This window comes from Varanus komodoensis, unplaced genomic scaffold (genome assembly GCF_004798865.1).
Source record: "Varanus komodoensis strain SLA01 unplaced genomic scaffold, ASM479886v1 scaffold24, whole genome shotgun sequence".
Lineage (NCBI taxonomy): Eukaryota > Metazoa > Chordata > Lepidosauria > Squamata > Varanidae > Varanus > Varanus komodoensis.
In genome coordinates this window covers 17198333-17208550 of record NW_025335641.1, presented here as the reverse complement: position 1 = coordinate 17208550, position 10218 = coordinate 17198333, and positions in this window count along the sequence as shown.

Sequence of the window (10218 nt, the reverse complement as noted above, 5' to 3'; positions counted from 1 at the left end):
TGTGCATCCAAGGGATATTTCTCTGCTGCCCCATTTTCAGCTCCGACGCTGACGCAGCTCTCTTCCTCTTTCTCCTTTCCTCCGTTGTTTAAGCAGGCTGTAAACTTATTCATTCCCCGAAGGCAAAAGCAGCTATCTAAGCAACACTTTGTCAGCATAATACATTTACAGAATGCATATTTATGAACCTTTGAGCTTTTATTGTTCCAAAGGGCAAATAAAAAACATGAAAAGTAGCAATATAGTGTTTCAAAGGTCCCTCAAGGAAAACAAAAGTAGCTGGAAATAAATCCATTTTTTTCCTTAGCATGGTGGTGGTGGTGGTGGGTGGAGGGGAAAATGCTCTAGAAAAGACTGGTAAATTAGAACAAGCAAAATACTACTCATGTTTTGTTTGTCTATTTTCTTACCAGTCTAGCCCCTCTAGAGCCCATCAATCAAAGCCGTAGGAAATGGTAACTTTTTAATGATTCCAAGTCCTTGGAATTGAGCCATAGAGAAGGTAGTGGCCCACAGATGTTTTAGACTACCATATCCATCAGCTTGGCCACCAAGGCCAATGTCCAGAGATGGTGAAGCTCCAGCCCAGAATATCTGGACTTCTCCTGCTGTGTACCACTTGCTCCTGTCCTCTGTCTATATTGGTGGACAACATTGGTGCAACCTCAGGGGCTGGACTGGGACTCCTTTTGCCTAGACCATGAAGCTGAGCTTCTCTGGCAACAGCCTTTGCATGTGGACTTGAAGCTAACTCCAAGAAACGGGCTTTGGAGTAACCAGGGTTAGGACTGGGCAGCTGCCACCTGAAGGTATGGCTTGCTGTGTGTACAACCTTGACCACACAGCTTCAAGCTTAGCACTCCAGGCATTTTTTTAAAAGGAGCCCATTGCTGTATTGGTCATGTTGGTCTGTGTCCACTGGGCAAAGGCTTCTCCACTGTGACTTCCTCCCTTCGGTGGGTGGGGGATTTGGACTGGAAAATCAGCAGATGCAGGAGGAGTTAAGCATGCCCCGCTCCTACCTATTTACCTTCTCAGGTAAGCATGGTCTTGTTAGCCTCCACTTCTCCAGCTATCTTGGTAATCACTCAATTGGGGCCGGTGTTAGCTTGGCCCTGAGAACAAACAAAAGCTTGGTTTTAAGAAAGCAGGAGGAAGTTATTTAGCTCTGGACTGCTTATCATGGGCAGGATGCTCCAGTAGCTCCCCAGCTCTGTCCTCATGCAACACAGTGCTGCTGCTGGGGATCAGTGGTGTTGTAGATCACAAGCCGAATGAGAATCAGCAACGTGATGTGGCTACAAAAATGGCAAATGCTATTTTGGGCTACATCGACAGAAGTCTCGCTTTCACATCAAGTGAAGTTCTCATTTCCCTCTATTCAAGCAATGCTTCAGCCTCATCTGGAATACTGCATCCAGTTTTGGGCACCACAGTTTAAGAAATATGCTGGAAAGGATTCAGAGGAGGGTAACAAGGTGGATCCCAGGGACTGGAAACAAAGCCCTATGAGAAGCGAGTCGAATAATTGGCCATGTTTAGCCCTGAGAAGAGAAGACTGAGGGGAGATAGGATAGTACACCTCATGTACTTGAAAGGTTGTCATGCAGGGGAAGACCAGGTTCTCTGGTTGATCATCCCAAAGTGCAGGGCATGGAATGATGGGCTCAAGTTACAGGAAGCCAGGTTCTAGGTGAACAAGTTCCAGAAGAACTTTCTGACTGTTAGAGCAGTACAGCAATGGAAACAATGACACAAGGAGGTTGTGGGCTCTCCCACACTGGAGGCGTTCAAAATGTAGCTGGAGAGCCAGCTTTAACTTGGAGTCCTGCATTGATTAGCAGTTGGGCCTTGGTGGACTTCTTGGCCCCTTCTATGGTTATGTGATATGCTCCAAAGTGCCCACGGACACAGCATGTGCTTTGCATGTAAAAGGTCTTCAGTTCTGTCCCTGGCAGCTCATACCTCCACTCTGAAATTTGGGAAAGCTCCTGCCACTCAGTATAAACAATACTGAGCTGGATGGATAAATGTTCTGCCTTGATATATGGCCATTTCCAATGCTGGATTTGTTGTCGTCCCAAAATTGGTGTAGATAGCACCATAAGCGTACATGTAGATCAAGACTGACAAAAGTCAACAATCTGCCAACAAATGGTATCCATTTTCAGCCTTTCCTTATGGAAAAAGCTGCTGTTGGTCCCACTGGGATGCAGACTTACAGAAGATCTTACACAATTTCTATGATTAAATCTATTACATTCCTAACTCTTCATGATGGGTCCTTGGCTGAGGGGCCGTACCACTCCAGTCCAGTTAGAACTAAAACAGAGAGGCTGATGCCTCACCTGATGCATCTATGAGAGCCAGTGTGGTGTAGTGGTTAAGAGCATGGGACTGGGACTCAGAAGATCTGGGTTCTAGTCCCCGCTCAGCCATGGAGCCAACTGGGTGACTTTGGGCCAGTCACAGACTCTCAGCCCAACCTACCTCATAGGGTTGTTGTGGGGATAAGACGGAAGAGGAGATGTAAGCTGCCTTGAGCACTTTGAAGGAAAAAGGCAGGATATAAATTGAAAAATAAATATAATAAAATATGGTTGGGCTGTACCATTACACATGGCAGATGGAGGTTCAGATCTCTGAATTCCTCCCCATATTGAAAAGACAGACCCTGAAATGTCTTGCAAATGCAGCAACAGCAGCAAAGTTTGGCACTAGCTCAACACAACCATAACAAAAGAATTTCCTTGGTGTTATCCATTAGGAAGTTACTTTTCAAAGAATCACATTTGATGACTGGATAAATGATATGGATATGGATGGATATGGCTGATATGGATAAATGCTATTCACCGTGCATATTATGGGCAGAACTTTCCTCATATGAACAGTTCATTACAGGTGCCATGTGCATGATCTGAAATAGAAGGTCTCAGGTGTAGCATGCCATCTGCTGCCCATACTCCTTATATATCTACAGCTCCATAACATCCAGTTTTGCTTTCCATTTCCATTGCATTTATTTATTTACAGTTCTTCTTGCAGAGATCACATATTATAAATCACAGAGATGGGGATATGCATGGTCTCTCATGCATAACTTTTCTTTGATCAAGTGACTCTAACCAAATGAGGTTTGTGTACACAGAAGAAGGACACCAAGATAAAGGATGCTTCCTGATAAATCTATGGATGCCATCAGTGCTGTAATTTATCATTCTCTGTTGAGCAGAGAGCACTGTCACCTGTTGAATATCCCTTGGTTCCTTATCTCATAAAGAAACCAGCAAAAGCTAGACTGTGGATTCAGATCATCTGGCAAGGATTGGAAATACAAACCATACAAAATATTGGAGAAATTGTAATCTGAAAGATTTATCTATCTTCATATGGGGTGGTCATGTCCTGTTGCTTTGGAACATGCCATTCTTGGAAACGGCAAACATGATACACCAAACAATGTCAGCATTGGCTCTATTAACATTACAGAAGATGTAAAAGTGATATCTAAAGACTTAATTATGTCCATGCTGATGGCAGCTCACAGGGTAATACCTAAAAGTTGGAAAGCTGAAAAATTCCTAACACTAAAGTCTTGGTATATGGGGTTGTAACAAATACAAGAAATTACTGTGCCAAATGAAATTAGCCAGTGTCAATAAGCCTATATATCTATATCTATTTAAAAATAGGCATTATTAGGACATTTGTATATTTAGTATGCAAATCAGGGTCAAACATTACAATATAGGTCAAAGGCTTTTCCCATATTATGGAAAAGAGACTTATGATTTCTTATTATGTAGAACAGTAGTGAAGACTTCAAAGAAGCCAATGAAATATGCCTATATTTTTGTAAGTAAAGTAAATTAAATAACAAAGACTTGCCAATTCAGGAATATTTCAACACAGAACAGAAGCGAAGGATGTAAGCAGAAATCAACCATGGTTTTCTCACTAATTAGTTCATTAATCTAAAAAGCATTTTCAATGTGATGTTTATAGACACTTCTCTTGATGTCCACCAGATTCCATATCCATTCTGATGGGTCTGTCTGTCTGTCTGTCTGTCTGTCTGTCTGTCTGTCTGTCTGTCTAAAGTAACTGGGATACAAGCATGCTGTAAAACAAATGACTGGGCAGTAGGCTGTCTTTATTCAAATAATTTCTCTGGACTTCATCTGCACCCTATTCTTATCAAATGGAAAAGGAAATGCTCTACCACTTAAGTTTTGGAGTAGGTCCAGCTTCCTTTCCAAAAGAAAAGCGCTTATGGTGACTCTATGAATGAATTGCCTGTGTCTGACAGACCTGCTCAGCTCTTGTAGGCTTTCGCTTCCTTTATGGAATCAATCTACCTCACAGTTGATCTTCTTCTGTCTTTGATTTGCCTTACCATTATTATCTTCTCCAGTGAGTTCTGCCTTCTTATAATGTGCCTGCGAAATAACAACCTCATTTTCATTATTTAAGCTTTCAGATGAAGAGTTAACCATAATGACCTCTTATGTCTGAACTGGGAAACTATGATTTTCTAAACAAGCCAGGTTCAAACAATGGTTTAATATCCTGACCTATTCCAGAATTGTTCACCATAGTTTCCACTTTGGAAAAAAGAAAAATATGTTTATTGAAGACTTTTGGTTTGTTAATTCATACAAAGGAAAGAGTGAAATAGTTTAATATGTTGAGCTAGGGTTGTCCAAGCTCTGCTAAGGTGGTATGAAGGTGTAAAACTCAACAGAGGGAAGCAATTTTCTCCTAGTGTATATTTCTGCCTGGATACAAATGGACAGGAAAATATACAAGCCACTCAGAGATGCAGCTTTTAACTCTTGATAGAAAAAGTTTATTTTTAAAATGTGAGGAAATCAATTACTATATAATACAAAGCTACCCATTTGAGTGGTTCATTTTTTATTGTTTGTATGAACAGTTGGAATGATTTTAATAAAAATCTTTGATGTTCAGCTACTTGGAGACTAAGGTCAAAAATGAAAACTTTGTTATTGAAACAAATTTTGCTAAACATGTTTTTAAACAGCATCAACAAAGGAAAAAATGGCAGCATTTCTAGTAGAAAGTGATAATGATGTCGGACACCAGGCAATGTGTTCTTCCAAATCCCAGGAGATAAAAACAGGACATATGATAAGAAATCACAGATTGTATTCTTATCCTAGATCACCTCTGGTACAGTGTTTTGTGTTGTGATCATTACAGCCATATCATGAAAACATAAGAACCAGCTATAGAAAAACCACTCCAGCGAATTCCTTGTTACCTGACTTTTTTTAATCTGTAAAATATTATGGGCATAACATATCTCTAAAATAAAGCAAACATCATTATATGGGATGGTTGTGTATGTGGTTGGGGCCATATTCATGCTGCCTAACATTAGTAGATACTTAAATTCCTCCATGTGGCGGTTGTTAACACATATGGATCTGCTCCTATCCAGCAACTTGAAGAATAAAAGCTGTGGCAGCTACAGCCACTCAAAGGTTTGTTGCTGCTCCAGCTGTGATTTCAGAGCAATCCTCCTAGCCTCCCATTGTGTCTCTGTGTGCATGACTCCACCACTAGCCATTGGAGCAGGAGGTCTGCCCTGCACTTGTTGGGCACCGACACCCCTGTGGGCGACCAATAGCACAGGGTTCTAAGTTGCACGGGGATCCTATATACCTTCAGAACTGTCCCTGTGAATCTCCAGAGGGCAGTGGAACCAAGATGAAGTGGATGCAGTGGGAAGCCAGACCGCATCCTGACTTATCACATAAGTGATTGAACACTCCACTAGACTTGGCAACTGAAGAAAGAGTCATGCTCAGAAAACACAGTCCATATATTTTCTTAAAGAAATCATTCCTTAGTTGGTTGATGCCTGTACATTCATGCTTTGTTGATAGTCGTGAAGCCGTGTCCGACCCATTGCAACCCCATGGACAACATTCCTCCAGGCCTTCCTGTCCTCCACCATCCCCCGGAGTCCACCCAAGCTCACACTGACTGCTTCAGTGACCCCATCCAGCCACCTCATCCTCTGCCATCCCCTTCTTTTGCCGTCAATTGTTCCCAGCATTAGGCTCTTCTCCAGGGAGTCCTTCCTTCTCAGTAGGTTGCCAAAGTATTTGAGTTTCATCTTCAGTATCTGGCCTTCTAAAGAGCAGTCAGGGTTGATCTCCTCTAGGACTGACTGGTTTGATTGCCTTGGAATACAAGGGAGTCTCCTCCCGCACCACAGCTCAAAGGCCTCAATTCTTCGGTGCTCAGCCTTCCTTATGGTCCAGCTTTCACAGCCATGAATTGCAACTGGGAAAACCATAGCCTTGACTATATGCACTTTTGTTGGCAGGGTGATGTCTCTGTCCGACCCATCACAACTCCACAGACAACATTCCTCCAGGCCTTCCTGTCCTCCACCATCCCCCAGAGTCCACCCAAGCTCACACCGACTGCTTCAGTGACTCCAGCCAGCCACCTCATCCTCTGCCGTCCCCTTCTTCTTTTGCATGCTGGTACCGCATAGTAGCATGCTTGGGAGAATGAACCTCCACAGATCAAAAACAACAACCAGATCTTTTATAGATCACCAGATCAATTCAGACCCAGCACTTCTTTGGGTACTTAGTTCACTCATTGAGCTACATGATTGCATGATGCACCTGTCCATGTGAATGGCTGCATGGAACCCATAGCTTTTATTCTTCTGTCCTTACTCCTTGCACACTGCGGGAACAGACCTTTCCAAAATTTTCTCTGGCTTTACAAATATTTTGACACCTACAGTGGTTCATCATGCAGAACAGAAAATTTTCTCCATTGCATCCCAATCATGTTTTTATGAGTGCTTAGAAAATATCCTAAATATATGCTTAACAAAATATCCATGTTGTTATTGTTTATTAATTTGTTTAAAGTTGCAATCTGATGGATAGGTTCCTGGGATTAAGTCTCACACGGAACACTGTGAGATCTATGTTTGAGTAAACATGAACATGGTTGTGCTGTTAACATACCAGTGGCTCCTATATCTGAGGAATCAAAGGTGATGTACAAAGCTTTCAAATAATTCATAAAACAGCATCACCATAAAAATTACGATTTAAAAACAACATTTGCATATAAACGAGCAACAGCTACTGGGGTCAAGCATTCTTAAATTTGGAGGAAACAGATTTTTTACCAGCCACTGAAAACCTGCCATGGATGCTACCTGGAAGCTCTTACACACAGCATTCCGTAAATGTGGGATCATTGCCATGATGGAGAAGGTTTTGTTCATTTCCTTGAAGAGCACATCTCAACAAAACATGGACAAGCCAAATCTCTGTTGTGTATGTTAACTTCCGGAGAGGACTGCACATTAATAGCTGTTTGGAAATAACCACAGCATGGAGTAATTTAAACCCTAGAGTTCCATGATTTCCAAAATTCATGTCATGTGAATGGATACCATGTCTTCAAATATTGGTCTAATTCTGTGTGAGCCTGAAACAGGGCTAGGAATCTCTGTGTTGAACACCTGCTGTACTTATTCAAATAACATAAGTATCAGATGGCTGATTAGGTGTAGTTTGGGAGCTAAGAGATGAGACTGTGAAGATCCTGGTCTGAATGTTGTATCAGCCACAAACTCAGTAAGTGAGTAGAGATGTACTGAAAAAAAAGAAAATACATTAATTGGAACCTGACAGATTTCCATTTCCTTTCACCATTCACCAATGTGCACAAATTGCAATCTGTTCAACACTGTGATATGTGTATTTCAGCCAACTTTGCCCAGTTTGGCCAATGCTGCACAAATTGCCCTAGGGCCACATGGATCTGAGCTGCTTCTTTGTTCAAATTTCGTTGACAGATAGAAAAAGATGTGCAAATGACCATCCTTCTTAGGAATGGAAGGTGCGAGTTGCTCGACTTACACCATGGTGGGTCAGCATTAGCACAGGGCTGATCAACTGGAATCTGGGGGCAGAATCATGAAAATCATCAGGTTTTTGCTCTCCCCATCAAGGTTGTTCACATCCCCCCCCCACACACACATACATCCTTAGACAATGAGGAATTCTTCATCCATTGCAGCTCTCCTTTTCAGTTTTATAGGAGCTGTCTATGGTGCTCCATGGTGGTGAGTTTGTCTTGGGAATGGGATTCTCTATGAATTCTCTAGTCTGGTAGAGAAAGTGATCCAGGGTTGCATTCATCATTACTCCTATTCAGAGTAGACCCACTGATATTGATGTGCATTGAGTTAGACCAGCATTGGCTATAACCCACAGGATGCAAATGCCAGATTTTAAGTCTGCTTAGCCAAGATTCTTACTGGGTGACTTCGGGCCAAGCATAATCTCAGCCTAACCTGACTTCCCAAGGATTGCATGCAGATAAAATGGGCAAGCTCACATGCACTATCCAGACAGCCTTTGAGGAAGAACAAGATGTAAATCTGAGAAGAACACCATGATAAATTGATTCCCTCCCCTGAGCAATTTTCATTCCTGTGGTTCATTGATCTTAGTGGTGTCCATTTCTATAAGCTCAACATATGTTTCAAAATATTAGGATTGATGGACTTCGCAGTAGCACTGATGCAAGAGTACAAGCACTGGGTTGCTAGCGTGAATGGATAACTTCTGCAATCAGAAATCATGGGCAAAGGCAATGTACCAACTGGCAGTTTGGATGGGAATTATTTGGTGGATATACTGACTTTAGCCCCTGGTGGACAAGTCCTTTGACAGCAACCACACATGGGCAAAACCGTTACAGCCACATTCGTTTGTTCAATAACAGCCTCACTTTTCTTGCTAGGAATGAATCTGGGTGAACGCTGCAGCTGCCTGTGAATTTGCCAAGCCAGAAACGGACTGTTTCCTTGTGACGCGAAACGTGTCTTATTAATGCTTCAGTGTGGCTTGGCGCCTCATTCATTATTCATTCTAATCCAGTTGGAGGGCACCCAACACCAGATAAATTCTCACCTAAATGACAATGGCTGACAGGGCCTAGGGTTTTATAGCCCTTCTCCTGCCACAGCAAGGTGCTGTGGGCAAAGGTCCAGAATGCTCTTCCACTAATGACCAATGTGATATATGAGTAGTTGCTGATTTCCTGACATGGAGACTACTTAGCTGAGTATGCAGCCCAGTCTTTGTGAGCAATGGAGAGAGATTTGACAGGTGGCGCACCTCCTCTCTGTAGCAGGCAGGGAATGGGTTAATTCCAAGCTGGACCACTGGTGACACAACTAGAAACCCAGGAAGGGGTGAGTGGGGAATAACTAGGCAGAAATGCATGCTTCCTGCCCATGCTGATGGGCAAGCAAGCATCAGTTTCTTGCTCTTGAAAACTGGCTTCCTTACTGTCACCAGAGATCTGAATTAATGTGACCCCGGAAATCTGTCAATTGCTGTATAAAATCAGTCATTGGAAGCTGAAGGGTACTAATTGTCCTTTTCCCACAGAGGGCTGTGCATACATTGATATGAATCAGTACTGATTTTGCCATTATCACAAGAAGGAAATGAAAAGATACTTCTGTTTATACAGCTATGATCTTATCTTCCCAGAAAGAAGCTATGCACACATTTATCTATTTCTTCTGTCCTTATTCTGCTAAATACTTCCCTCAATTCACACACTTTTTGACACCACAGTATATATAATCGGAACCCCTTATGGAATATAAGGAGAAAGAAATCTCTGTGGGGCACTGCTGGAAGCCACGCAGACTCTTTGGAAAGTTTAGGGATGGGGAAACAAAAACGATCGGCATAAATGTTGCAAATGCTTAGGAGCCTGTAAATGCAGATGGAAGAATAGCTGTTGTAATTTATAGGAAAATGCAATCCATCTTGCCAGAGTGAGTAAAACTGTCTAGATGGCTTGTGCACTTGTTAAGTCTGTTTGCTTCCTTATTGTTTCTGCACAACTTCAAGCCCCCTGCCTGAGCTTACCCTTATCATGGTTCCTCATCTTTAAAGCAATCTCAGATTAAGCCGTTCTTCACATGGAGCAGAAGTAGGCATCCTATGGTCCTCCAGATATTATGGTTGACAATGCCCATCAGTTATAGTCAGCATTGCCATTCATGAGGAATGCTGGGAGTTGTAGGCCATAACATGTGGATGGCTACATATTGCCATTTATAAAGTCACAAGCACTGGGTTCAGACAACATGACAAGCCATGATAGTTCTTTTCACCATTG